This window comes from Mustela erminea, chromosome 3 (assembly GCF_009829155.1).
Source record: "Mustela erminea isolate mMusErm1 chromosome 3, mMusErm1.Pri, whole genome shotgun sequence".
In the NCBI taxonomy this organism is placed as follows: domain Eukaryota; kingdom Metazoa; phylum Chordata; class Mammalia; order Carnivora; family Mustelidae; genus Mustela; species Mustela erminea.
In genome coordinates, this window is record NC_045616.1 from 136941084 (window position 1) to 136967062 (window position 25979).

The window sequence follows — 25979 nt, forward strand, 5'->3', positions numbered from 1 at the left end:
TAATATCCTTCTTTGTCTTGTTACAGTCTTTATTTTAAAGACTGGTATTATCTGATCTATACTCCAGCTTTCTTTTTGTTTACATTTGCATGGAATATTCTTTTCCATCCTTTTACTCTCAGCCTTTGTGTATTTTTAGATCTGAAGTGAGCCTGTGATAGGCAACACAGAGATGGGCCTCGGTGTTTTGTTTTTCTTTTTAATCCATTCAGCCACCCTATGTCTTTCGATTGCATCATTTAATTCATTTTAAAGTAATTATTGTTAGGTATTATTTATTGACATTGTGTTAATTGTTTTTGTGTTGTGTGTAATTGACACTGTGTTTTAATTGTTTTTTGGTTATTTTTGATGTTCTCTGTTCCTTCCTTCTTCTCTTGGTCTTTTTACACACACATACACACACACATACACACACACAGAGAAATCTATTTTAAGCTGATGTTCATTTAAATTCAAATGCATTCCAAAAGTAGGGGACCCTTCATGAATTTGCATGTCATCCTTGTGCAGGGGCCACACTAATCTTCTCAGTATCATTCCAATTCCAAAGTGAAAACTTGATCAGTTATTGTCAAAAATGACAACCCTGAGTGAAAAGTACATTTTATAATAGGACCCAATATAAACTTAATTTATGTGTTTTATTTTAATTGAATAATTATAGTATGTACATTAAATCACTATATTGAAGTGCAAAATTCTATAAAATATTACTTACCCTTACTACCAGCAATATACTTCTTTTCTCCCTCTTTCTATTGCTGATGGTTGTGAAATTAATTTCATGACCTGCTAAGGTCACAATGCACAGTTTAAAATCTCTGATCTATATCATTAATCCATTTAAAAGTATTTATTCAACACTAGCATGTACCAGGTTGTTAGGCATTGTTCTAAGTTCAGCAGAGAACTAAACAGACAATTCTTGCCCCCATAGAGCTTACATTCTGGAAATGGGAATACACACACACACACACACACACACACATATGTTATAATATGTGATACATATGATATATCCCTATAAACTATATGGTATGTCAGATGGCGTAGCAGATACTGGTGCTGCACTCATAACCCTGAATACCATATCATATTATCACTTCGGTGTGCATCTTCCTATTCCAGGAGCCGAGATCTGCATGTCTTTCTTTGAGACTTTTTCCAAAGTCACATAAAGCTTATTTGTCCACCTTGAGTAAAGCAGAAATTATTACTTTATCCCCAAGAAGCCTACAGCCAATGACTAATGGAAGTTGGCATAAAAATACCCCAGCTTCTTCTGCACTTGAATGGTGTAACTTTGGAGCATCTCCCAAGGAATCACTTACCCTTGAAATCTTGGCACAGTGTCTACTTCTGGGGTTACTCAAAACTGTGAAAGAAGATGATACATGTTGTGATAAAAAATTAAATAGGAAAAGAGGTTAGGGAGGTCCATAGGAGATAATTTCAAATGGGGAGATCTGGGAAGACCTCACTGATAAGAAACCAGTGCTACTTGAGGAAAGGCCTGAAGACAGGAAGGGAGAAAATATATGAACATGGAAGAGAGAGTACGTTTCAGACAAGGGGAACAACAAATGTAAAGGCCCAGGAACAAGAGTAAGGAGACCAGTGCAAGGACTAAATGTTTGTATCATATCAAATTCATACGTTGCAGCCTTAATTTTCAGTCTGGTGGTATTTGGAGCTGGACCTTTGGGAGGTAAATAGGTTTAAATGAAGTCATGAATGTGGATCCTCCATGATGAGATTAATGCCCTTTCAATGAGAAGAAGGCAACCAGTCCTCTTTCAGTCATGTAGGGATATAGCAAGAAGATAGCTACCTATGAATGAGGAAGAGAGCTCTCACCAGAACCTGACCATGGTGATACCCCAATCTTAGATATCCAGCTTCTGGAACCAGAAGAAGTAAATTTCTGTTCACACCACCCATAATATCTAGGCTATTTTGTTAGAGCTGCCCTAATTGACTAAGATGACCAATGGAATGACAACGGGAAAAGACAGGAGATTCATGGGAGAGGTCTGAGATATAGGAGGCATATCTAAGTAGTCACTTTTAACCTCACCATTTTGTTTTCTGATGATGTATTACTGTTTGAGGGTTGTACATCTGGAAACCTGATTCAAAACTATACCGTGTTATTTAAAGTCAGGAAATGTGGTAATAGCAGGCAGGCAGAGATGCTGACAGAGGTGTCAGGGGTTGTGTGGGAACATTTCAGAACTTCTACCAACACTCATATATGTTTATTTTTTTAAGCAAGCTTTCTAAAAATAAAGAATAAAGTAAGCTTTCTATATTGACTTGCATGGTTTCCCATTATTAATTAGGTCTTAGTGCCAGGCTTTAGGCGTGCCCTGGAAGCTTTCACATTTCCAGTCATTAGCTGATCTGGACTTTTTCATTGGCTGCCCATGACACAATGCAATTGTCTTTCAGCAGCAGTTTTCTCATCTAAAAAATAGCTTACTTGAGCACTACTGACACCATTACACCTATTTGGTAAACACTCATTCGTTCCTTTAAGGAAGGGGAGGGGTCAAAAAAACAGTAAGAGAATAAAGGGGGATGAGAAATAACTTTTGGGTTGTTATGGGGAAAAAGGACTCCTCTGACTTTTCTGCACTCACATTTTAGAGAAGGGAATCCCTTTTATGCTAATCCAAACAGAGAGCCCATCTTTGCTTAAACTCTTTCAGTGACAGACAGCTCACTGTTTTGCAAAATGATCATTCCAATTCTCATGTCCAATTGATTATATTGAAAGTTCTCCATTATTTTTGGTTAAACTCTGAAGAACTTTCTAAACAATTCAGAAGAATCTCTTTCACGTGACAATCATTTTTATGATTGAATAAAGCCAACCAGTTGCCTCATTTTTCCTCTGCCAAACATCATCAGTTCTATAAGACATTCCATAAATGATTGCAAACACTTGAACACAGCTTAGGTGACTGACTTGTCAACGGTTATACTAACCATAAACATTACTACACACCCAATGCTGTTCTAAGTGCTTTTAGTTCAATTATCTCATTTAATATTCAAGCAGTCCTGGGAGGTAAGTACAATTATGATTCCCATTTTATAGAAAAGGACAATATGAAATATAGGAATTAAATAATTTACCTAATTATATATAACCAATTAGTTGTAGAGCCACACACTCAAACTTGCTAGTTTGACTCTAGAGCTCATATTATTCCCTCATTCTGTTCTACCACCTGTCACAAGTTCAGAAGTAACAAAAGTAAAACCAGTGAATCACTGAAGTACTACCTAGTAAAAGTTAATTGTGCACTCACCAAAAAGACAATTTGCAAACCAGGAGCACTCAAACCAAAGCATGGAAAGAGGCTCAAGGGTACACTGTTATAAAGCAGCTTATATCATGGAAAGCTGTGGTTTTATTCTTCACTGTGATTGGTTATAATATTAGAATTTTCTTAAATAATGAGAAATTGGTCAATGGTTACCTTATGTCCACCTTGAGAAACAGTTTAAGTTTTGCTTATGATTTTTAGAGGCACAAGCAAAAAATTACCTAGGTCAAGTTAATCTTGCAAAAATAAACTAGGTCAAGTTTTGTTTTTATGACTTAACTGGTTTTGTCTACTCAAGGAATTTTCAAAGCAAGTATCTGGTTTTTAATTTTAACACACCTATTCACTAACAAACCCATGGTTGGTTAGTATCAGTCCAGTCTAAGATTCAGACCTTCTGGATCCTAGTCCAATGCTCTTTTCACCATGTCACTTTATCCTGAGTGTGGATGGAATGCCCTTGGGAGAAAGTAAGGGAGTTCAAGGGAGTGAGAACTGGATATGGAATTTCCAAATCTGAATCCCCAAAAGAACTGGTTATCTGTTGATCTTCCACTTCAGTTACCAAAAATAACCTTCCCTACTTCTGAATTTAGTTGGGAAAAATGCACATTGGCAAAGACAAAAGGTAGTCTTGCCCTAGAAAAAACTTCTAAGATTCTGCCTAATTCTCACACCTTAGTCCCCAGTGAAGACAAAGATCAGGGAAGTCTTCACGTCTAACCAGGAAGGAAACAGTGGCCTCCAGCTACAGATCCTTGTCACCAGAGGCTGTCGAGATGGTGAAAATTCAGTGGTGAAAGCTTCTTTTGTGTGGTGTTTTCCTTCTTCCCCAAAGAGCTACGAGGTGGAATAAGGTGAAAGGGATGGTCTCGGCTTATAAAGCTGCATCTGAAAGACTTCATCGAGAAAGTGAACTCTCAGGAAGGGCTCATGAAACAAAATCTCAGAGAAAGGAACCAAGGAAGGAGACCGAGATAACAATTGTCAATAGCATAATCAGTTGTCAATAGCACATGGCAGCAGGCAAAGGGATCTACCCAACGTGAAAGTCAGCTCAAGCTATGTTGCTCAAATGTCCCAGTGGCTTCCCTCTTCCCTCCCAACAGGACATTTAATTCAGAAAGGCATCGCCAAGTCCTCATTCAGAACTCTGCTGAACTTATATGACCAGAGAGGATCCTCTGACTTAATTCAAATTCTCTCTATCTCATTTCTCTGCTTTGTTTTACTTCTTAGCATATACCTTGAACGTGACATAGGGTTTGTTGGTTTTTAATCTTTCCTCCCCCCAACTCCAGAATATCATACTATGGAAGACATCTCAGTCTGAGTCTAATTTTTTTTTTTCCTGCTATAATCCAGCATTTAAAACTGAAACTGGTAATTGTTGATGGATGAAAGAATGAATGAAAAAAATGAATGAACAAAACTCAGAGGAAAAAATGAAAGCAGATAGGTAAAGAGAATAGCAAAAAGATGAATAATTTCTATAGTAAGGAGACCTGAAAAATGAAGTTTATAACCCAAATATGGAACAGGAAGATAAGACAAGATGAGAAGAACTGATTGAGTCTTTAGGGTTTAAAAAATAGGGATATTTATCTTGTCTGCAAACCAACCAAAGGCCTTTTTAATAGCTTTTTCTCTGATCTCACACATACAGAAATGATTCCAATAGTTTTTATTTAGTACTTACTTACTTAGAACCAGACATATGACCTGTACTCGCTCCAGTCTTCACAGTGACCCTGAGCGTAAGGAATTATTATCCTCACTTTGCAGATGAGGAAAGTGGGGGCAAAACTTTAAGTAATTTATTCACAATAACCAAAAGTTGAACACACCTCAAATGTCCATCAATGGATGAATGGGAACAAAATGTTGTATATTATTCAGTGACAGAAAGGAATGAAATTATGATACATGGATATACCTTAAAAAAAAAAATAATAAAGATGAGCTATGTGAAAGTAGCCAGACAAAGAATGTCACCCATTGTATGATTCTGTTAAGATGAAATAAACAGAATAAATAAACCCATAGAAACAGAAAGCAGACTGGTTGCCAAGGACTGGGAGGAGAAGGATAGGTGCTTAATGGGTGTATATGGGTTCTCTTTTGGGGATGATAAAAATGTTTTGGAACTAGAGATAGGTAATGGTTGCACACATTGTGAATATAATAAATGACACTGTGTTGTACACTTTAGAATAGTTGATTTTTTGTTCACCTCAGTAATTAAATTAATTTAAATTAAATTAAAGGCTTGGTAATCTGCACAGTGTTAAAGTGAGTTCTTCAAGTTTAAATGAAAGGACCTCAAACAGGAATAAGAAAGCATATGAAAGTATAGAATTCATTGGTGAAAGTAATTATACAGATGAATATACAATACTGTAATAGTGGAATGGCAGCATGTAAATAATTTTTATTTTAATATTAAATATTTAAATACAAATATTTGGATATACAAAGAAATGGATATACAACATAAAAAGATGTGAATTGTCACCATAAAGAATATGGGGGTGGGGAGAGGTCAAAGTGTAGAATTTTTATATACTATAGGAGTAATGTTGTTATCTGTTTAAAATACTCATAGCTATAAAAAGTTTTATGTAAGCCTCATGGTAACCACAAAAAAAATACCTATAAAAGACAAACAAAGAGAGGGGCGCCTGGGTGGCTCAGTGGGTTAAAGCCTCTGCCTTCTGCTCAGGTCATCATCCCAGGGTCCTAGGACTGAGCCTCACATAGGGCTCTCTGCTCAGCAGGGAACCTGCTTCCTCCTCCCTCTGCCTGCCTCTCTGCCTACTTGTGATCTCTGTCTGTCAAATAAATAAAGAAAATCTTTTTTTAAAAGTTTTTTAAAAAGATAAAGAGAAAGAAATCAAACATATTACCACAAAAAAACCCAACAAAACACAAAAGGAAGAAGGCAAAAGAAAAAACAAGGAACAAAAGAACTACAAAACAGACAAAAACATGGCAAAATGTCAATAATAAATCCTTTCACATTAATAATTACTTTAACATAAATGAATTAGATTCTCTATCAAAAGGATGAATAAGTTAATACAAAAAAGGTAGAGAGGGAGAGAGAGAAACAACTATATGCTATTTACAACAGGCTTACTTTAACTTTAAGGATAAATGGGCTAAAAGTGAAGAGATGATAAAGATAGGCCATAAAAATGGTTAAAAAAGAGCAGAGATGAGCAAACTTATATCAGACAAAATAGACTTTAAGTAAAATGTCACTAAAAGCAAAGAAGGACATTATGTAACGACAAAAGGATCATTTCATCAAGATATAACAATTATAAATATATATTCACCTGATAAGAGAGCCCCTAAATAAATAAAGCAAACATTGACAGATCTGAAGGGAAAAACAGACAGTAACATAATAATAGTAAAAGACCTCAATAACGCACTTTCAATAATGGACAGAATATCCAGAGAGAAGAGCAGTAAGGAAACAGGGGACTGGACAACACTAAAGACCAGGTGAACCTAACAGAAACAGATGGAACATTCCACTCAACAGCAGTAAAATACACATTTTCTTCAATCACACATGGAACATTCTCCAGGAAAAAGCACACGTTACATCACAAAACAAGTCTTAATTTCAATGGTAAGAATATTGAAATCATACCAGTTAGCATTTCAAAAGCAAAGTGGAATGAAACTAGTAATCAGTAAGAGAAGGAAAACTAGAAAATCCAAATATGTGGAAGTTAAATAACACACTCTTGAACAACCATTGGGTCAGAGAAGGTATCAAAAGGAAAAACAGAAATTACTTGAGACAAATAAAAACAAAAGTATAACATACATGGGGCGCCTGGGTGGCTCAGTGGGTTAAGCCGCTGCCTTTGGCTCAGGTCGTGATCTCAGGGTCCTGGGATCGAGCCCCGCATCGGGCTTTCTGCTCAGCAGGGAGCCTGCTTCCTCCTCTCTCTCTGCCTGCCTCTCTGCCTACTTGTGATCTCTCTCTGTCAAATAAATAAATAAAATCTTTAAAAAAAAAAAACAAAAGTATAACATACAAAAACATATGGGATACAGTGAAAAGAGAACCAGGAGGGAAGTTTAAGTAATAAACACCTGCATTAAAGAAGAAAAATCTAAAAACAAAAACAAAAACAAAAACCCAACCTTAAAACTCAAGAAACTTGAAAAAAGAAGAAGAAAAAGAAAAAAACAAGCCAAAACTTAACAGAGAGAATAAACAATAGAGATTAGAGAAGAAATCAATGAAATTGAGAACGGAAAAACAAATAGAAAAAAAATCAACAAAATCAAGTTTTTTTTTTTTAAAGAAAGAACAGACAAATCTTTCACAGACTAAGAAAAATTAGAAGAATCAAATAAATAATATTATAAAGGAAAAGGGAAATATTACATCTGACAGGAGAGAATAAAATGGATCATAAGGGACTACACAAGAGAACCCTTGTGTGCTGTTGGTAGGAATTCAAAATAGTGTAGTTGCTTATGGAAAATACTATGAAGGTTCCACAAAAATTAAAAATAGAATTAACATATGATCCAGCAATCCCACTTTGAATATATATCCCTGAAATTGATGTTAGGATCTCAAAGAGATTATCTGTGCTCTCAAGGTCATTGCAGTATTAATCACAATAGCGAAGACAGGGAAACCTAAGTATCCATGAACAGATGAGCGGATAAAGAAAATGGATATCCACACAATGGGATACTATTCAGCCTCTGAAAAAGGAAATCCTGCCATAGGAAAGAACATGGATGAATCTGGAGGACATGATTCTAGGAGACAGGATCCAGCCACAGAAAGACAAAAACTGCATGCTTTTACTTCTATTTGGTATCTAAAATAGTCAAATTCACAGGGATGCCTGGGTCCCTCAATCAGTTAAGAATCGGACTCTTGATTTTGGCCCAGGACTTGATCCCAGAGTCTTGGGATCCAGCCCCACCTTGTGTTCCATGATCTGTGGGGAATCTGCTTGAGATTCTCCCTCTCCCTTACCCCTCCCCTCTTGCACATGCGCGTGTACATGTATGTGTGTGCGCACGTGTATGCGCCTTCTCTCTTTCTGTCTGTCTCAAATAAATCAATCAATCTCTAAAAAATAAAATAGTCAAACTCACAGAAGCAGAAAGTAGAGTGGTAATTCCTAGGGACCGGAGGGAGGAGAAAATGAAAAGTTATTGTTCAAGAGGAGTAAAATTTCAGTTCTACAAAATGAGTAAGTTCTAGGAGAGCTGCTGTACAATACTGGGGCTACAGTTAACAATATATTGTATACAGCACACTTAAAATTTTGTTGAGAGAGTAGATCTCATGTTAATTGTTCTTACTGCAATTTAACATACAATAAAATAAACCAATATTTATCCTGTTATCAGAAACGCAGTTAGAAATTCATCTGACAGCATGTTTCCAATCATAGGATTTCTCGGTTTTACAATCTGAGAAGTGGAATTTGTAACACTCGGTTGTCCTAACATTTCCCTCCATCCCTTCCCAAATACACAAACAAGATAGAGATGGAAAAAGCATATAAGTCAAAGTCAATTTTTCCCTCCGGGATCAGTCGGGCACTTCAGGAGGAACACTCCTTTTACTGTCTCTTGAGCTTTACAAACTCTAGTCCTGAAGCAGCAGATAGTATCAAACACAAAGTCAGATTCAGAAGGTAAAGGTGGGGTCTGACATCCTGCATTTCTAGCAAGTTCCCAGGTGATGTCAATGCAGCTCGTCTAGGGACCACACTTTGGGTAATAAGAAACCCATGCTTCTGTGGCAGAGACTGACAACAGTTGCATTTTATTCAACATTCTCAGTTTCCCTCTTTGAGGTTAGGAGACACGGATCCTCCTCAGCCAACAGAGCAACTCTCTTAGCATCTTCCACCTGGAGAAAAATATCCCCATTCCCACAATGATAAAGGCTCATTGTACTTAGCCTAACTATTTATCCACTGGTGAGAGTTTCCTTGGAAGGAAGAAAATATTATCTAATAATAGTAATGCCTTATATTTACATGTGGCTTATAATTTACCAAATATATTCACACGTCAGTTCCTATCAGCCTCACAATGATTCTTAGATGTAAAACAGAGGGGTATATTTTAAACCAACTTGATAGAAGCAAACCGATAGAAGCAACTGCCTTCAGAGTTGGAGCTTTCTGGGAAAACTTTTAGAAGAAAGTGACTTTGAATATGAAGATGAGAAATGGGTACAGTTTTGAGTAGGTGAGGACTGGGGGCAATAACATGCCAAGAAGGGAAGATGGTATTCACACACTCTATAAATATTTATTGAGCTACTACTCCCCAAACCAGTAAGGTCAGCAGAAGCAAAGACATTTTAACTTTAGTCCAGGGAAAGTAGGCACCATTAAAGAATTTTGGTTCAGGGAGTGATTGAACCAGATTCAGCGTGGGAGCATTTGAGTTTCACACAGGCAAAGCTGGTGCGAGTGGGGCCATCTAGTAGGGGGCTAGGGAAGGGGAAGAAGTAAGAAATGATGAAGGCAAATGGAGCACGGGGTGTGGTGCAAAAATAATGAATACTGTTATGCTGGAAATAAAAATAAATAAATTAATTAATTAATTTAAAAAAAAAAAAAGAAGAAAAAGAAAAAAAAAAAAAAAAAAAAAAAGAAATGATGAAGGCGTGACCTAGAACATTAGCAGTGGAAAGGGATCAAAAGCTTTGTCCCTGGCTGGATGTAGATTGTGACAGAGGGAACAGTAACAGGTGAAGGCTTCAGAAAAGATAAGCGTTTATATCTCAAGGACCATAAAAATGTGCATGCCCTTTGACTTAATTATGTCTCACTGGGATTCTGGGCTAAAGAAATAAATCCCCCAAAGGCAAAATGTCTTTTCACAGACATGCCCATTGTAATATAATTTGTAACAGTGAAAGTTTGGGAACAACTGAAATGTTCCTGAGATGGTATGATTAAGTAAATTATTGTGCAAAATGACATTATAAAATTAAAGAAAAAACGGAAGAATATTTTTAAAAGACCTAAATAAACACAGAGACATATTTCCTGGGTGGAAGAATTAATGCTTCAATGCTATAATTTTTTTTCAAATGAATAAATAAGTGCAATGTAATGCCAAAGAAATTTTTTCTAATTTGAACAAATTGATTCTAAAATTTTATGAAAAATACATATATCACATTTGTCAAGAAAATTTTTAAAGGAAAACTATGATAAAATACTTGCACTAATAGGTATTATAATATACAATTTTTATAATAGAGTTATCAAAATTGTGCATTATTGGCATGCAAACAGAACAGAGTAGTACTCAGAATAGATATAAAATATATGTAAATGTAACATATGATATTGACATTAGAAATCATTGGCAAAATCATGGTTTTTCAATAAAGGGTAATGGGATAACTGACTATGCATTCCCAAGAAAGTTAATGTTTATAATATTTATAAATAAAATATATAATTATATTTAATGTGCAATTCACATATATTTAATATACTAATATATTAGTTAATATATTATTTGAACACATTTTGATTTAAATATATTATAATTAAGTATCAATTATGTAGTTAATATATGTGACATTTATATTATATTTATAATAGTATAATATAAAATATAATAAATATAATGTTTATAATATTTTTTAAAAATTCCTAGGATGATTAAAAATCTACTGTTAATATATACCACATCTTCTTTATCCATTCATCTGTGGATGGACATCTAGGTTCTTTCCATAGTTTGGCTATTGTGGACATTGCTGCTATAAACATTCGGGTGCACGTGCCCCTTCGGATCACTACGTTTGTATCTTTAGGGTAAATACCCAGTAGTGCAATTGCTGGGTCATAGGGAAGTTCTATAATCTTACAAAACAAACTGAGGGTTGCTGGGGGGAGGGGAGTTGGAAGAAGGGGGGTGGGGTTATGGACATTGGGGAGGGTATGTGCTTTGGTGAGTGCTGTGAAGTGTGTAAACCTGGCGATTCACAGACCCGTACCCCTGGGGATAAAAATACATGTTTATAAAAAAAAAAAAAAAAAGAAAAGAAAAAAAATAGAAAAAAAAATCTACTGTTAAAAAATTAACAGTATTCGAGGCAAAGAAGCAATAGAGAAAACCCAGAATATAATGGACAGATTTGACAAGATGAAAAATCAAAACTTATGTCCATTAAAATAGTCCATAAACAAAATCAAGGGAAATAGGACAGAGAAATGTTTACAATAGATTTCACTAGGTGTTAATGTGTATAATAGATACAGAACTTCAAAGATTGATTTTTAAAAAACAAACATATCAGAAGAAAAATAGGCATAGGATTGAACAGTCACAGCGTAAAAAAGAATTCAAATAATAAACATATGGACTCAACCTCCCAGGAAGTCAGAAAACTGTGAATTAAAACAATAAGACACCATATTTTGCCTACCAGACTGGCAAAAATTAGACTGATAAAACCCAGTGACTTGAAAGAATGTGAAAAAACATCCTTGGTAGGAGGGTAAATCAGTAAGAATGTATATTGCTAAATATTTGGGGAATAGTTACCTATGTTATGATTCAGTAATCTCACTTCCAGGATTTTCTTCTCTAACAGTTTTGGAAAGCAAACTTGGCAGTGTTTAGTTCTCATTCCCTCTGACCCAACAATGCCATTTCTAAATGTCTCTCCTAAGGTACATGCAAAGATAATCATGGCAGCATTATTTACAATAAAAAGCTGAAATTACTGAAGATCTAACAAAGGAAGAATGGTAGAATAAATTACAAGCTAGACAGCCATTAAAAAGAACGAGTTAAGTCTGTAGCCAGTAACCTAGAATGTATAATTGCACTAATCTTAAAAAAGACACGTCACAGAAATTGTTACATTTTTAGTTTAAAGAATATTTGCATGTGCATATGGAGACATAACAACATACATGTAAGAAAGGGACAGATATGCTCAAATCTGTTCATCGCAGTCCCCTCTAGAGATGAGATCAGAGGAAAGGAGGAGGGTGTGTGATCTGAGAAGGTTATATCTGACTTTAGAGATACAGATTTTTTTTTTAACAGTGCTGTGATGTGAGTGACTTTTTTTCACCCTTGTGGTTCTTTTTTTTTTTTTTTCAGCATTTTTCTTTTTCTTTTTCTTTTTTTTTTTTAATTTTTGAGAAAAAAGTATAATCCTCAGAGAAGAAAGATGGAGAACCAAAGGGAAGACTGTCCCCAGCCATGAAGGAGGAGAAAGAAGAGAGACATGACAATAGGCAACCCAGAGAAGTCAGGGACAGAAAGGGTCTGGGGAGGGCAGGGGCTGAGAATCCAGGAAGGACAGCTTCGGGAGGAAGGAGGCTGGAGGCAGTGTTGCAAGCCAGGGTGCGCTGTGCCTGCGCATCTCTGGAGAAACAGAGAATCAGGGCCTCACCCTAAACCTCCTGAATTAGAAGCCTTTCAAGTGACACCCAGACACAGTAGCTTTGAAACATGCCCCCCGCCCCCATGATGGTGGTGTGCGGTCAAGGTTGACAACCACTGATTGAAGGCATTGAAAGGGTAGTGAGTCAGGGAAGCAGAGGAGTGTAGTTCATTCTTTCCCACTAAATTTGACAGGTGCAGAAAGGAGTGAATTAAATTAATAAAAGTTACTAGAACATGGTAAAGCACAAACAGGTCACCAGGGTCAAGGACAATAGGAGCACATTATAGGCTGAGATGAAGCAGCCCAGGGGCAGAAGGGATTAAATATTCGAGGAAGGTGGTCATAAAAGAGAGAGGAAGAGGGGGGAAAAGAATTTGTTTCTAGATTTTCTGTTATTTGTCAGATATTTACATATGCTATCACCATTATTATTTCTTTTACTGGTGATTAATAACCACCATCATTATTATTATTTTTGAGGCCTGTATTACTGTATCCTAGTATTTACTGTGAGGCAACTGAAGCTTAGGAAATGTGTATGAAGAGCAAGGACTCAAACCCACACCCAAAGCAATCAGCCACAGAGCAGGGTCTTGGAGGCATGGTGACTGCTTGTGGCTTAGGGACAGGGTCTGTGCACCACACCATGGAGCAGAAAGCCGGCCTTGCCTTTCTCTCCTGGTGAGATGCCCACTAATCACTCAACAACCAATCTCACCTACCAGAAGCCAGGAGCACAGCTGAGGGGACCGGCCTGCAGCTGACTGGGAACCCCAAGAAGAAAAGCGAGGTCCCCACCTTCCAAGAGCTCACAGTCCGGACTTACCCAGTGTGCTATCTTTTTCACCAACTATGAAAACTGTCTGACTAGAACAACTCCAAGAAACAGTAATCCTTTGCCTTGCAAAGGTCATATAGAAATATTCTGTCATCGAAGATCTCATGTCACCCAAGGGTTCGGGAAATAAATAGGAGTTGCATATTTTCATGACCCCCAGGAGAGGAGGCAAACGTATCTGGAGTATCACGGGAAGCAGGTGGAGGGTTGTGCATGAAAGATGCATCTCTCCCAGGACTCAGAGAACCAGATGGAATCTCTGGTCATGTTACTGAACAGGAAGCATCAGGTGATGTCGGTGGGCTTCAGGTCCAAAAAGAACACCAAGCATCCTGGGATTTTTAACCTCTTCTGAGACCTGGCAAGTGGCTGCCAGTGAATATTACTTGCCAGTTACTCCGGGGTGACAGGAAAAGCGGCATCAAAGGGGGAAAGCCCAATGTTCCGGTAACTTTTATTTCTGAAACTCGAGAGGCTTCGTTTAGAATATCTCCTTGATACCCGCTCTGGATTAGGAAGCAATCAGCTGCAGCAGTAATCAAGGGCATCAAACACACTTCCCACTTAGTAATTGGTGGGTAACTGTTTGATTCAGACAGTTACTATGGGTTTCCGTACTTTTTTGCAAGAGAAAAATTTGCAGTTGTGCATGGTTTTGTTATGACCAAATTAAAAAAAAAAAAAAAAAACTATTAGAAAAAAAAAATCTGCATTTGCAGAAAATAAGAAAAGGGTGCCCCTACCACTGTTTCTGTTCTATTCGTGCGGTGGAAACACCGCACCCTGGAAATTTGGGCTCTGGGGTATCAAAAAAGAAAGCGAAACCCTATTCAGGTTACTGACTATTTTCTTTTGCCCCTTTCACTATGACCCCTCCTTCTTGTTAGAGAAGGGGAGATTCAACTCCCTAGAGCCCCCGTCCAATATTGTCAAGCTGCTGTTATTCAGATAAGGAAAGAAATTTGACATGGAGACGCTCCCTATCTTGACTGCCGGCAGGAATACCATCTTCGAGGCGATTCGATGTATTAAGCCATTTTTATGATTGTTTTGCCTCTGTGTTTTCTGGAGCAGTCTCCGTGGAAGCTGTATGGCCCCGATCATGCGAAACCAATCTGGGATGATCAGTTATTTCTTCTCCAGGTCTCTGGGGTGTTCCGGCTCCCCCAAGCACCTCCCTCACCTTGCAAACCTGGCAGGCTCTGGACATTTTGCATGCTGAAGAAAATCACTGTTTTGCCTCCAGCAAGGAACATAAGTGTTGCAACACTGACTCCTCCTCTAATGAAGAAAGAGTGAACAAGTGCACCGAGTTGAGCTTCTCAGAGAGCCACCCGGCGGGGACCGCGGCGCCCGGGCAGCGACCGACCGAGAGCGCGGGTCTGCAGGGCTTCCCCCACCCCGCCCCCACCCCGCCCCCGCCCCCGCCGCTTTCCGTCTTAGTGGATCCTCTCCCTCTCTCTGGATTTTACCCGCTGTCCGCCAAACAGCTTTACACACAATGATCTCCACGTCCTTTTGCAGGAAGTGCTGACGGACGGATATGGCAGACTTGGCTCCCAGGCAAAAGTGAGTAGCCACCGCCTGGCTGGGCCTGTGGCGGACGCGGGGCTGCGGGTTCGAAGCCCGCCAGGCGTGCGGCGCCGGGGGCCGCGGGCTCGAGGTCGGCCAGGCGCGGGGGGGCTGCGCTTTCAAGGCCGGCCAGGTGCGCGGCGCTGCGGGCTGCGGGGTCGATGCCCGCCGGGCGCGGGGGGCTGCGCTTTCGAGGCCGGCCAGGTGCGCGGCGCTGGGGGCTGCGGGTTCGAGGCCGGGCTGCGGCTCCCGGAAAGCACCAGAACCCAGCCTGAGGGGGCAGAGGCGCTGCCGGGCGGCGGCCGCAGGTGCGAAAGCCGGGGCTCTGACCGCAGGCAGCACTGCTGGCCCCTCGGAGAGAAACTAAAAGTGCCCCCTCCCCCTGACAGCAGCGCACCTTGGTCTTTTGTAAAGGCGTCGTCGGATGCGCCCTGGAGAGTGAGTTTCGGCGTGACCGTGGCATTCTCGCAATGTAAATTATTTACGTGAAACTGAAAAGAAAATATAGCGGGAAGGGGCTCGGGCAGGTGAGGCGATGCCCGCGGGCTCGCGGGGTCTCCCGGCGGCGGCGTTGCCGCGGACTCCCGGGCAGCCGGTGGGGAAAGTTCAGGGTCGCCGGTGCTGGCCCGAAAGGCGGGGCTCCCGCGCGAAGGCAGTGAGCGCCGCGGCGGGTCCGAGGCTCCCGCCGGAACCGTGGCCCCGAGCGGGGGCGGGAGGGAGGCCTTCCAGCCCGGGAGGCAGCGGCGAGCCGAGCCCGCCGGCGGGGAGCGGCACACTCGCGGGACCGCGGAGCCCGGCGCCGTGCGGGGGACAGCGGGGCGGGAGGGCCAGCCCTTCCAGCAGGAGAATATCCTTGTAGTGACCTCTACCTGTGTCCTGGCGAAGCAGCGCACGTTGCCCTAATAAGCAATTTAGGGTTTTCTGTGATCGGACTTGAAAACGGTTGCAAAATAGTATTATTAATCTGGAGAGATTCGTTTGTTTTCATTCATCGCGTTGGCTGGTAAAGATTCTCCCCCAGTCTCCTGCTTCTTGGTCAGTGGAGTGCTGCTATTCCTAGCCGTGCCTCTGGCTGTGCAAACTCGGTCAAGGCAGTCATCCTCTCTGGGCCTCCGTCTTTCTTGCAATATTTAAGCAAATTAATCATCCCATATATAGATATACATATATACACGTATGTGTGTGTGTGTGTGTGTGTATCATTAAACATAATATGTGTATATACATAGTGTATTTTATATATAATTATATATACTATATACTATACATTATATAGTGTATGTATTCTAAATTATAAATAATATATGGGGTAAATATGCTGGATGGTATAAGGAAGAAGCAGATGAAATTTTTAATTTTAGTGGTTTTTAAAAATTGGAACTCATGGGTCCTTTTGAGAATTAGCTGTGAGTCCTCTCCCAAGGGGCAAAAATATTCTTATGTAATGTACATAAAGTTTTGCAAGCAATCCCTCAGGGTTTGTAGTTGCTCCCTGAAAACCTGAACCCCAGATAAACATTCATTTCTTTCCTTCTGAGAACCTTTTGTATTGAGACCACCCAGCTAAACCTCTGCTGGCCGCTGGGCTGGCAATAATGTAAGTAATAATCTATAGCCAGCCCTCCCGTGGGGTCTGAAGTCAGCCATGCTGATGAAGGAGAAAGCACTCCTGCCATGAGTAAGCTCCTGGGATAGGGTTTCCCAAAGGTTTCACCAATCTCTGCCTCTGGGGAACCTTCCTCACAAACTCTTTTCATGACTTTCCAAAGGGGAGGTCCTCAACCCTGGAGTTTTCAGTGCTGTACACAACACTCTAGGGCCACCTGTAGAAAGTGACTGTCTCAAAGATAGATCTTCATGTCACCTAGCTGGATGTCAAACAGTGAAGCCAAAAGCTTTGTTTTGGAACAGAGCGCTGTTCACTCCCCTGTGTGTAGTAGGGATAGTAATAGTGTTCTTTTGGACCTAGGCACTTTTCTTTTAAAGTACTAAGGACTTGTATTGGGGTATCTGGGTGCTCAGTTGGTGAAGGGTCCAACTCTTAATTTTGTCAATGCTGGGCATGGAGCCTGCTCAAGATTCTTGCCCTCTCCCTCTGCCCCTTACCTCTCAAAAAGAAAAAAAAAAATTAAAAAAAATAAAATTAAGTACTAAGGACTCCTGTCTTGTGGGACCCAAGTCTTCCATTGCCAGTGCCAGCAGGGTACAGCAGAGGAACATGGAGCTTTGGAATCCGACAGACTGGGCTTCAAATCTTGGCTCCCACACTTGGACAGGTCACTGAACTACTCTAAGCCTCGCTTTCCCTGTTTGTAAATGGGGAACAATACTGTCTTTCTTGCACAGTTATTAGGAAAATGGAAAATGAGAAATGGAAATGCCCGGTTTATAGTCAGTAGGAAACTGGTATTATTAATATTAACATGAAGTTATCAGTAAGTGTTAAATAGTTTTATACTTTTCTGGAGCAACTTACTCTTCTATGGGGCTTATGTCAACAAAAGAAGGAGTGAAGTCAATTCTGCTCTAATTATTTTCAAAGATGAGGGGTGGATTCAGAATACACAGTTGGCTTTACTGCTTCACCTTTGTCAAGCAGAGCACTCTGTGTGGCCAGCAAATAAAGTGTGTCCAGACTGCCATATGTTCTCGACCCTTACTCCCAATTCTCTTTGGCCCGTAATCTTGAACATGACATAGGTAGCTCTCTACTTCTAGCAACAGACACTGCTGCATGGACACTGCAGAGGTCTCATGGTTGCACCCATCTCCAGAAACCCTCGAGACTGTCTCTGTACAGAAAATTGTCTCCACTGTCATTGTTCGAAGGGTGGCATAGATATAGCCAATTCAGTTTATCCCATCTCTCCATCTCTCTCTGCGTCTCTGTCTCTCTCTTTGGTACTGGCCCTTTGGTTGCAAGAAGCTGGATGACATTGAGATGTAGGAAAGAAGTATCAGAATCCTAAAAGGAAATTGAATACCCTCAAAGTGGCCATTCCAAAGATGGACAGGGATAGTCTGGCAAGGCAAAGATGACAATACTGATACCAACTTTCCATCGAGCCTGCAAGATGGACTAAGCACTTTGCTATATGACCTCAATTAATTCTCATAGCAACGCTGCAGGGTATGAATTATCATGTAAAGCTTTACAGATACATTGAGACTTAAAATAGTGTGCATAACTTGTCCAATCTGCATAGCTGCTAAAAGACAGAAGAACCAGGATCCAAACCCAGGTCTGTTGGACTTGAACGCTCACTCTTTTTGCACTGCCTCGTGCCTCCACGCTCCCTGGCATCAGAAGGTTGCTTCATGCCAATTGCGTCCCAACCCAGTTCTTCTTCTTCAGAGCATTTAAAGCAGGAATAACCGAATCTTCTAGATGATTTAAGCAGAGTGAACATACACTTTGCATGTGATACATATTAACAGGCAGCGACAATGAAATGGCCTATGAAGAAGGATGTTCCCAACCCTTTCCAGACCGAGCTGGGAGTCGAGTTAGGCAACACCAGGCCTGGGCAGGCTAGGCTGGCTTCCAGCCACCAACTCCCTGAGCCTCTCTTTTAGGTTGAAAAGAGCTCTGTAATGTTCGCTCTTGACTACTTTGAGAATCAGGACACCATTTACACTTACGTCCCCATGTGAACTATTTATTCACTCATTTATTCATTTAACAAACACTTGCTGAGCTCTGAGTAAGGCAGACAACATCCCAGCTCCTGTGGAGCTTCTGTGGTAGAGAGAGTGACAGATCAGAGGCAGTGAGCAAACGCAGAAATAAGATAATTTCAGATACTGAAAAATGCCATAAAGAAAGTAAAGAGAGGCCAGGGGCTCAAGAGAGCAGGGCTTGGAGGCAACTTGAAGAGGGCAGCCGAGACAATGTCCACAGAGAGGTCACTCTTGAACTTAAACCTGCATAAAAAGAGGGAGCCAGCCTGATGATGGTCTGCGGAAAGGGCTGTCTTCGCAGAAAAACCTCCAGGGAAAGAGCTGGAAGTGGAATAAATGAAACATTAGAGCCTCAAAGATAGTGAGATGGAGCCTTGCAAATCAATTTGAGTTTTAAGTAGGAGAAATTCTTCATTGACTGCCTATCATACTCTTCATGGCTGTGCTGTGTACTTACCTCCTATCTTATTTAACCTCCCCAACCATCTGGCGAGTTAGCTATTTTTGTCTTGATTTGATAGTAGAGGAAACCAAGATTCATAGCAGGTAAGCAGCTAGCACAAGGTCACAAAGCTGGTCTTAGAACCCGGTAGTCTGTTTTGCTCCAAAGCCTAAAACCTTTTGCTAACACAGCATGTGGCCTTTGAAATAATCTCTTCCAGAAGATTGCAAGGAGCTAATAGACGGAAATTGTCAAAAGTGTATTAGGTGACTAAATGCTGACAGGCGATTTGTATCTCATGCCCCAAATTCCAGTGAGTGTGTCTAAACTTGCTCAGTGCAGCATACTAGCCCTAGCCACGTGTGATGACTGAAAAGTTGAAATGTGATTAGTCCAGACTGAGAAGAGCTGTAAGTGTAAAAATATACCCTAATTTCAAAGACCTAGGGGGAAAAAAAAAAAAAACGCACTTCATTAATTCTTACACTGATCATATGTTAGGATGGTAACATTTTGGATGCTTCGTTTAGATGAAATATACTATTAAAATGAATTTCATCTGTTTCCTCTTAATTTCTTAATGCAATTAATAGGAAAATTTAAATTGCACATATGACTTGCATTATGTTCGCATTTAACACAACTGGTATAGACCAATGAGTTGACAAATATATGATAGGAAAGTTTCCTCCCTTCTTCCTAACACCATTTCTTCTCATTTTTGGTTCAGACTTCTGAAGTCTTACCCAATGGACAAATCTCAGACCAAAGGGTCATTTTGAATCTAAATTTAGATTTACCTTAAAGTTACTTCCCAGGACAATGTCTTTGTCATTCTGGCACTCGTAAAATCAGATTAGGAGACAGCTAGGGCTTCATGTTTGTGTGTAAAGCCCATCAAATAAGACATCTCACTGGGGTGATGTTTCTTCCTCTCTTTCTCTCGCTTAAAGCAGCCTGAACAACATGCAGTCCCAGTTTCCAGAAGGACTGCTCCAAGAATATAACAGAAGGCCATTTTGGTTTCTTTTGTCTGCTGGCTAAAGTGGTCCTTGAATATCATATCACCAAAGTAAAGATGTGGTTTTTTCTTGCAGTTTCATGTATGCCAAAGGGAGAGCAGTCGGATTTCTGAAGTTGTTAGAGGAAGCCTCTGACTTGAGATATCGGAGGTCTGGGTTCTACTTTGTCTACTGGTTTGTGTGTTAGCCCTCACCCTGCTTCCCCCAACAATACTATAGTAAGTTCAGAGATGATGAGATAATGCCACATAAAATGCTCATGAAGAAATGAGCTATGCAGATGTTGGCCATGGGTACCACTGAATCTTTTCCATGGGGAAAAGATTCTACTGAATCTTTTCCATGGGGAAAAGATTCCTTTCTGTAGCTTGAGCAAAACATTATATGGAATGTTCTGGGACGCCTGGGTGATCAGTGGGTTAAGCATCTGCCTTCGGCTCAGGTTCATGATCCCAGAGTCCAGGGATCAAGTCCCACTTTGGGCTCCTTTCTCAACAGGGAGTCTGCTTCTCCCTCTGCCTACTGCTTCCCCACTTGTGCTCTTTCTTTCTGACAAACAAATAAATAAAATCTTTTAAAAAGAAGAAGAAGGAGGAGAAGAAGAAGAAGAGAAGTTCTTTTGGATATGCAAATAGTGTTTGTTCATTTTCACTTGAAATCTACATCTGGTGGGGGGATGACAATGTGAAGCTGAGCACAAGTGAATTTTAATAAATTTACATCAACAGGAGCCGCATCTTTCAGCATCTTCTAAGCCAAGAAGTCTGTGCCAGACTCCATAGGGAAAATAACAGAGCAAAACAGAGGTCTTTGCTCTGGGGAAGCAGGTTATCTTGTTGAGAAGATGGGCATAAACAGAAAAACATCAGGAGCAATGTCAGACAATATTCTCCAAGTGTTCTGTGAATGAAACAGAATTTGGAGATTCCAGAGGGCAGTGTACTTGAGAAACAGAAGGTATGAGATGGACATCAAAGGACATAAACTGAGGCTGAAGACAAATGGAGCTGGGGAGAGAGGGTATTTCCAGTAAGAAAACATGCACGTAGTCCATGTAAGCCCATGACAATAGGAATGTGCAGGGGCGGTTTGTCGTTGTGAAAAAATAACAAGTGGCATCGCTGGAGAAACTTTTACAACATACTGTTTCCTCAACGCACTCCCACAATTTTCATTTAATCAGTTTAGGAGTAGGGACTACTCAGTATTATTGTTGTTGTTGTTTTTAATTTTAAAAAAAATTTAAAACAAATTTTTTTATTTTTTAAAATTCTCCAGAATATTCTAATATGAATATTCTAAGTTAGAGTTGAAAACCATTGAGCAAAAAACACAAGGTTTTTAAATCATAGTCATAGGAAGTAAAATTTAAAGGGTAATATTTTAAAGGGGAGTCAATGGACAATCAAGAATTGTGGTCTTTATGGAAATTGATATACATGTATATTTCTTTTTTCTTTTCTTTTCTTTTTTAAGTAAGCTCCATGCCTAATATGGAGCCCAGCACGAGGCTTAACCTCATGGCACTGAGATTAAGACCTGAGCTGAGATCAAAAGTTGGATGCTTAACCAATTGAGCCACCCAGGCGCCCCTATATATATATATTTCTATATAGTCTTTTTAATTCACTGGTAACTGTAATCCATAGTGATCCTATCCACTTGGGAGTAGCTAAAAGTTGTAATTCTCTCCCTATTTCCTTACTCTGTGTGTTCTTGCACTGTCTTGTAGTCAGTCCTAGCTAAGTGTGTGACAGCTGGTATGTCACAGCCGCTTGGATCCACCAGGCTTGGTGTAATCTTTGCGAAGGGCTTTATCATCGTGCCCATTTGTGCCCACGGTAGCTATTTTACAATAATCTGTAAACTTCCCTCACCTCCTCAACTTGACAAATTGGGCAATAGAGTTTAATTACTTGCCTTGGACCTTGAGGCTAACTGGCAATGGAGGTGAAATTAGAATTCTCAGCCACTGCATTCCCCGTATCTTATTTGGCTCCCAAAGCGAGGCAGCCCAGCCTTGTGCTACTGTTAGAATACTCTGTCCTGGCAATGCTGTTTCTTCAATGAATGAGTCAGTGTTACAGATCAGTAGGTGAGAGATGACAGGTTGGCCCGAGCTGCAGCACTGGGATGGTGAGTATCAGCAGAGGCAGAGACAGCCACAGCAGTCTCCAGAGGACCATCCCTCTCATCTGGGAGTTCCTATTCCAGTGAAAGTCTGGCCAGGCCTATGATAGGAATTCCAGCCCTACCTCTGTGAAGTGAAGTCTCCTGGGTCCCATAGCTTGTGGGCTATTCTAATTCCTCTCCAAAACTCCCGTTCATGGAAAAGATATTGATTTTTGTTACACGTCTGAAAAGAAGAGAAGAAAGCCCAGCTGTTTTTACAGCTGCATTTTTAAAAGAATTATTTACGTGTTTTGGGAACTTCTGGGTTTATTGGCAATGGTGAGGCTGGGAGGTCTTTATGAAAGGTAGCAGAAGAAAGCTAGAGTCTGGGCACTAGACTCTTTAGAACTAAGAAGGGCAGTTAATTTTGCACCCTCCACCAATGGTTATTTCCTTTTTATCCATCTCCAAATCCATTACCGATTTAAGAACAATTTCCATATCTTCTGTTAGAGCAAAAAGAAAGTCTCTAGAACAGTAGTCCTCAGCACCGATTGGTCGAGACAGGCATCTCGGGAGCTTTAAGAATACAGATCCCCAGGCCCCATCCATAGATCCATTGAATCAAGATTTTGGGAATGTAGCCAGGGCATCTGTATTTATTTACAATTCTCCAGGTGACTATAATGTGCATCAGTATGAGCTGATCTTACTGCTCAGCTAAAATCCAAATCTTAATTTCTTATTCGTATTTCTCCTTTTGTCTTGTTTTAGATCACATGACCCCAGAGAACCATCCAAACTATATTTGGGTTGTCATTCTACTCCTTGGGAAACATGGTCTCCAGCATAATATTAAGTCTTCTACCTATCTAAACTAACTCCAAACTCCGAATGCCCAGCATAGCCTCATGATGAAAACTTCTGTAAGTGCAATTTGGAGATCAGATTGCCAGAAGCTTGATAACTATGAGATTGAGAGATAGAGGTTAAGCATCCCTGCCTCTCATGCATTAAATTTCCCAATTGCTATGTTGATCTTCAGCAATACTTGCTTTCCTCTCTCAGCCATTTCAAAGCCAATTAACTCTATTCTTGTTCACACCCTTATTAAAAATATAATTACAGCAGTATTCTCTAGGGATTGTCATTGGATAGACTTTACAACGTGAAATGGCCAAGAACTAACTAGGTTGTGTAAACCATCTCAGCCCTGAGAAATCATATGGGATGCAGGGGACTCCCAGCCCCACGGTATACTAGGTGAGTCATGAATTTTAGTGTGGAAAGAAACAGTTACAAGTCACCCAAATATATCATAACCTAGGATACAGAAAATGGGTGTGGAATCAATCTGACAGCAATTATTTGAGAATAATTATCCAGGGTCTAATTAACTATTCTCAGAAGGTTGTATTAATGCCAAAAAGCAACCAAGTTTTGGGTGCCTGGGTGGCTTAGTCAGTTAAGCACCTGCCTTTGGCTCAGTCATGATCCTGGAGTCTCGGGATCGAGCCCCACGTTGGGCTCCCCGCCCAACAGGGAGTCTGCTTCTCCCTCTGCCTCTCCCCCTGCCCATTCTCACTCTCCCTGCCTCTCCCAAATAAAAAAATGGTTAAAAAGGAAGCAACCAAATTTCTATATAGATTTGGAGGGAAGGAAAGAAAGAGAGTGATGTACCATTGTAGTTTCCTGGAGTGTTGAGGTTGCAGAGTTAGAAGATAAGAAATCATGAAGGAGGATGCAGAGAGTAGCATCAGCAGAGCCCTCCTGGGAGCCAAGCATCATGGGTGTCCCCAGTTTTCCTTCACTCAACTTTGATGGAGGGCCCACTACAGCCAGAGGCTGTTACATGACCTGGAAGGAGAGTGATAAAGGTTCTGCTCACATGGAATTTATACGTCATTGAGAGGAAAGAGATACTCCACATTGAGAAGCCAATAATTAAAATCCAGTAAGTTGGTTAGTTCTTTGCAGACAAATGAAGGGAGGTCAAGGGCATGGCGTCTGATGAGGGCTGCTTTGAATAGGATCACAAGAGGTGTGCTCTCTGATGTGGTGGCCTCTGAGCTCACACATCAGTGTCAAAGCAATACAGAGGTCAGGAAAAAAGAAGGCCAGGTAGAGGGAACAACAAGATGTCCTGAGGTTGGTAAAGGGTTGTCACGTTCAGGAAACAGAAAGGAGACCACTATGGCTGGATCTCATGGAGGAAGAAATACAGCGTCAGATGGGGAAACAGCCCAGAGGGTAGAGGTCATGGGATGAAGTTAGGATTTTAAGTGCTTTAAGGAAATCATTGGGAGGTTTTAAGGAGAAGAGTGCTGTGTTCTTTTTTAAATTCAATTAATTAATATATAGTGTGTTATAACATACCTTATAACATGTATTATTAACACAGAGTATAGTTTCAGAGGTAGAATTTAGTGATTCATAGTTGCATATGACACCCAGTTCTCATCACATCATGTGCCCCCCCCCTTAGTGCCCATCACCGAGTGACTCCATCGCCCCACCTCCCCTCCAGTGACTCTCAGTTTGTTTCCTAGAGTTAAGCGTCTCTTAGGGTTTGTCGCGAGAGTATTATGCTAAGCAAAATAAGTCCATCAGAGAAAGACAATTATTGTAAGATCTCTCATATTTGTAACTTAGAAATAAAACAGATGATCATAGGAGAAGGTAGGGAAAATCAAATAAGACAAAATCGAGCGTAATGTGTTCTACATTGCATTTTAGAGCTCTCTTGGGCTTCAGGGTGGAGAATGCAGTGTAGACTGGAAGCAGAGAGGGAATGTGGCAGGTCCAGCAGGGAAGGATGGATTAGCTAGGATGGGGGCAGGGGAGTAGAAGAAGGATGGGGTTCAGGAGTGATTCTGGAGGTAGGGTCAGCAGGCCGTCCAGGTGGATAAGGCCAGCAACAGTAATGGCAGACCTAGTCCTGTCTGAGATCATTGCTCCCACCCTATCCCGACTCAGGTCACTGGTTACGAGCCAAAATGGAGTAACATCTAATGCTATTTGGAAGCATTAGGGATTTTACCTTAGCTTATTTAAGCAGGAAAAAAAAAAAATCAAATTCCTGTCCAGGGAGAAATTTGTTTGCTGCTTTTTACCTCCTAACCCTTAAAATGTCATCCTGTCTCATAAGACTGTTTTGTTGATTACTACGCTTTCCGTAAAGGCTAGAAAAGTCACATTCACATTCCTAAGTTTATCTTTTTTTCCGAGTTTTTTGAGACTCTGGTTGCATTTACTGAATTCTTAATGCCATCAGACATGTACACAGGGCTTTTTGCCATTGGTCCGTTTTCCCAAGTAAATGTTGACATCATAATAGCAAGCATGGAATGAGCACTTACAATATCCAAGGCATTGTTTTAAGAATTCACATAATTCACATTATAAATTCACACTTATTCTTCCCAGCCACCCTCTGACTCAGTATTCTTATCACTATCACTTTATAAATGAAGAAACTGAGGCAAAAAAAAAAAAAAAAGAAAGAAAGAAAGAAAGAAAGAAAGAGGTGAAGTCACCT

The 25979-nt window shown here is 40.3% G+C and overlaps 1 protein-coding gene and 1 non-coding gene across 5 annotated transcripts in view; one reads left to right on the forward strand and one right to left on the reverse strand.

The window, feature by feature from the left end:
- Positions 1-468: 468 nt before the first annotated feature.
- On the reverse strand, positions 469-571 carry LOC116587380. The gene has a single exon (XR_004284404.1). It is a non-coding gene; the product is annotated as a U6 spliceosomal RNA (small nuclear RNA).
- A 13920-nt stretch (positions 572-14491) lies between these two features.
- The window catches only part of PRLR (prolactin receptor), a 170897-nt gene continuing 159409 nt past the window's right edge, over positions 14492-25979 (forward strand). For 2 of the 4 annotated variants that reach the window (XM_032337627.1, XM_032337625.1), the window contains exon 1: positions 15013-15181. The gene's annotated coding sequence lies outside the window, so the exon portion shown is untranslated. Of the gene's footprint in view, positions 14993-15012; positions 15182-25979 lie in introns of those variants that run through there. The other 2 variants (XM_032337620.1, XM_032337626.1) reach the window with 2 other exon arrangements.